At 44.9% G+C, this 4,337-nt stretch overlaps 1 non-coding gene across 1 annotated transcript; it reads left to right on the forward strand.

Moving 5' to 3' along the window:
* Nucleotides 1-3,307: 3,307 nt before the first annotated feature.
* Nucleotides 3,308-3,380, forward strand: TRNAG-UCC (transfer RNA glycine (anticodon UCC)). Its single transcript has one exon. It is a non-coding gene; the product is annotated as a tRNA-Gly (tRNA).
* The last annotated feature ends 957 nt before the right edge of the window (nucleotides 3,381-4,337 follow it).

A 4,337-nucleotide genomic window follows, 5' to 3' on the forward strand; every position in this document is an offset into this window, starting at 1 on the left:
ATACATTTCTGTTAATAATATTGCAGCTCTTAGCAAAACTCATTAAAATTAAGTCTTTTGACGAAGATCATCCTTGTGACTATGTGTAAGTCAACTAAAAGTCCATAACTAATCCCTGGTGTGGTGGAATGAATTTGGACTGGGCTGGAGGCCAGATACCTATGTCTTTGTTTACTTGTTTGTTACGACTCCTCAGTGACCCTGGCACTTGTACAGTCTCAGAGCCTGTGTGTGGCCAACTCCTCTCTTGTAAATTGAGCTGGATAAGCTATTTCCCAAACTGGAAATACGACGAGGGTAACACCTCTTTTTTATTACTTCTTTTAAAATTTAACCTGCTCTGTTAACCAGCCATCTGGTAAGTCCTTCTTGAGTAGCATCCAGAAAATGAGCAAGAAGTCCAGGGGCATCTGCAGGTCCAAAATGGTGCGGAGACCTGGAGTCTGACAAAGTCACAAACGAGGTCGCCACTCAGTGTCACAGAGACGCTCTGTGCACTTTGCTCTCAGTCCTACATGCTAAGACTGGTCATTCTTGCCCACTGAGTCAGGACTGCCCAGCCCAGGGGGCAGGACTCACTCAGGTCTTCGCTGGTAAGCTCCCCAGCTTACTGTCACATACTACCTCCAAAGAGTACCCACTGTGCTAGGGAGGCTGTGGGTAAATGAGATTCCTAGGGCTTCTGCAACAAAGCATTACAAGCTGGGGGGCTGAAACCAGGCGTCCTTAACCCCCAGGCCACAGACCAGTACGGGGCCACAGCCTGTTACTGAACTGGCTGCACAGCAGGAGGCGAGCCGCAGGCCAGCGAGCGGAGCTTCATCTGCCGCTCCCCATCGCTGGCGTTACCACCTGAACCACCCCCCACCCCATCCGTGGAAAAACTGTCACCCAAGAAACCCGTCCCTGGTGCCAAAAAGGACGGGGACCGCTGGCTTAAGCAACAGAAGTTTATTGTCTCACAATTCTGGAGGCTAGATGTTTGAGATCAAGATGTTGGCTGGCTTGGTTCCTTCTGAGGGCTGGGAGGGAGGCTCTGTTCCAGGACTCTCTCCTAGCTTCTGGTGGCTTCATGTGATCCTTGGCTTTCCGATGGCATTCTCCCTGGGTCTTCACATTTTCTTCCTCTACATGTCTATCTCTGTGTCCCAATTTCCCCTTTTATAAGGACACCAATCCTATTGGATTAGGGCCCACCGTAATAACCTCATTTGGACTTGCTTTTATAAAGACACTATTTCCAATAAGGTCACATTCACAGGTACTGGGAGTTGGGACTTTAACACCTTTTGGGGGAATGCAATTTAACCCATACCACTGGGTCAAAATGAACATCCATGTTCAGTCAAACCAAATGCTGGAGCTTCAACTCCAACATGGACCCACCACACCGGGTCTCCCAGAAACACTAGAAGCAGGGGTTGTGGTTCTGATTCTTCCTCTCATAGAAGACCCTTTGCTTCCTAGGTATAAAAGTCCACCCCCTCCTCTAAGACAGGATTATTATACCAGGCATCCCCATTGTCTTCAAAGCACTGCAATATTTTACCCCCAAGTAATGGCTGTGATGATTCGACGTACATTTCCAAAACTAAGGGGACTGTGACAGGACATACTTCTCAGCTTCGCTCAACTTTAAAAATCTCTACATAAAATAAAGATAATGGTGTCTGTTTTGACCACTTCATAAAACTGCAAAGACCATATAAGATGTTAGGGAAGAAAAAAACACAATAAACCCTAAAGAATACCTCAAGTAAACCTTTATCATAGAGCAGGCGTTGCCGAACTTTCTCTGTGGACCAGATAGTAAATACTTTGGGCTTTTTGGCCCAGGAGGCAAAACAGGGAGGGATATTATGCAAATACTTATATAGTTTTAAAACCACGTAAAAATATGAAAACTATTCTGAGGCTGTACAAACACAAGCAATGGGCCTGCTTTGGTCCTAGGACTGCCCTTTGCCAACTCTTGTTATAAAGGATTCTTTAACTGGAAAAAAAATTAATCCTCATCTGATTACTTCTATTTGACTGAGGTAATTTCATCATCTTAGTTTTCACCAGTCCCTCCCCCACTGATATTTTGAATGTTTTCTTATTAATACACTCCATTCACTTTACACCTAAACTGAGTTGTGTGTTCTGTAAATTACTTTGCACAAGCAGCTCAGGAAAGAGCCGGAGTGTGTGAAGACAGGGGATCCTGGTTTGTTTCTTCTACATCTCCCAACAGCCAAAGCAATGTTTGTCGGAGAGTCATTTATACAAATTGAACCTTATAAAAATCCTCATACGGGACCTTCCCAAACTATACCCATTGTTCTAAGCCGATTGCCAGCTCTCACTCCTCCAGCTATTCCAGTCCATCCTGACGGCCACCTTTTCTGCTTTCCCACTGAATGCATAATCCATGCCACATAATTTACAAGTTAACCCTTGATGCATTCTCACGTTCCTTTTGACTCTTCGATAAGACCAGAAACACTCCAAGAAAGGAACTGCTTATTTTTCTTTCCCTTGGAAACTAATTAACTCCATGCTAAGCCCAATCAGAGGCTGTGGGTTCCCCGATGGGCAGGACCGGCTGCTGCCCTGGTACTCCTTTATGGACTAGGCTGGGTCACTGTCCTCCCACCTCTCTGGCCCAGAGCTTCTCACCAAGGCCTGACTACACTGAATCAACAGTGATGCCATCCATGTGGGCACCAAAACTCCAGAGCTCAAAGAAGGGAACTGGTCCCCACCACTCCAGCCATGGCTGGAAGCCAGGAATCGGTACTGACCTCAAAACTGATAAATTAGAAAAAATATTAATAACTGAAAGATTTTCTTCATCACAAAGGTTTTTTTTTTTAAGTCTCATACGGGTACTTTATAATGAACAGTAATATAGTATAAATACTCCTTTTAGGTTTTACGCAAACTGTACTTTTTTAAAGTTGCTCTGATCTGATTTTTTTTTTAATTTTATTGAAGTATAGTTGATTACAATGTTGTGTTTAATTTCTGCTGTACAGCAAAGTGATTCCATTATGGTTTGTACAGGGTCTTGAATATAGTTCTCTGTGCTATACAATAGGACCTTGTTTATCCATCCTATGCATAATAGTCTGCATCCAGCACAAAGTTTTAGAGAACATGAACCAAGTTTATTGCCTAACTTGTACCCTCTCGAAATATATGAATTTCTATAATAAAGGGGAAAGCCCAGCATCTCCCATTTCACTTCAGTCTCCTCACTTGGCATCTTCTTTCTTAGAAGATATTGCAGTAATCACTATAACATTTTGAATATTAGGGGACTTCCCTGGTGGTCCAGTGGTTAGGACTCCGCCCTTCCACTGCAGGGGACCCAGGTTCGATCCCTGGCTGGGGAACTAAGATCCCGCATGACCCACCAGCGTGGATTAAAAAAAAAAAAAGGAATAAAATTTTGAAAATTAGTAGCCTGATCCTTACTATATAGTATAAGTCCCACAGCAGTGACCAATATTTCGAAGGTTGTCAAAGGAGGGGCTTAAAGCACCAGACCAATCTGTTTTCCTTGAGGGATGACTGCAGTGCAAGATTAATGAAATACTCCAAGATGTGGTAAGAATAGGTGACATCACCACGCCTTGGGTGCGGGGGAAGCCACCTGGCACGGGCACCCGTCTTGCCCCACCCCTGAGGTGTGGCAGAACACCACAGTATCGTCACACCTTCTGAGTGTGACGGCTCAGTGAAAACCAAACACTTCCAAAGGCGAAGGAGGGAAATCAATAGAGGCGCCTCAGGAAGTGATACTGGAAAATGATGTGGTGCTCCCAGAGGGTTTTCACTGCCAGTGAGGAAACACAATGAAAAAGACCACTCTTTGAAGGGATGGGGCACCCTTGCCAAGGGCGCGTGTGCACCCCCACAGCCTTGATTTTTGAGTAGCTTTTTGGGATTAGTGTCTTCTCTGGTCAATCCCCACCAGGACATTTCCCAAGTTACTCAATCTTCCAAACACTCTGAGGGTTTAGAGACAGAGCTGAAAACTTAATTAGCATGATATGTACTGTGGGCTTCTGGTATTTCTAGTAAGCTTAGGGAGCTGCCAAACCATCTTGCCAAGTTTCCTTGAGCCTGGAAAGGCCTGGGAATGCTAATCCAAGAAAGTGGCTGGCTGGTACAACAACAAGAACTAATTCTCTCACAGGCTGAAAGGGAAATGCTTCGAGATTGGGGAGGTGGGCTTTCTTTTGTGAGGGAAAAATTAGGCCTGAAGGATGTTGCCCTTGGAAGAAGCTCTAGGTGGAACTGGACAGGGTTGAGAATAGTCTGCAGGACCACAGAGACATGGGATGTAG

The sequence above is a fragment of the Neophocaena asiaeorientalis genome, unplaced genomic scaffold (genome assembly GCF_003031525.2).
Source record: "Neophocaena asiaeorientalis asiaeorientalis breed wild unplaced genomic scaffold, Neophocaena_asiaeorientalis_V1.1 scaffold105, whole genome shotgun sequence".
NCBI lineage: Eukaryota > Metazoa > Chordata > Mammalia > Artiodactyla > Phocoenidae > Neophocaena > Neophocaena asiaeorientalis.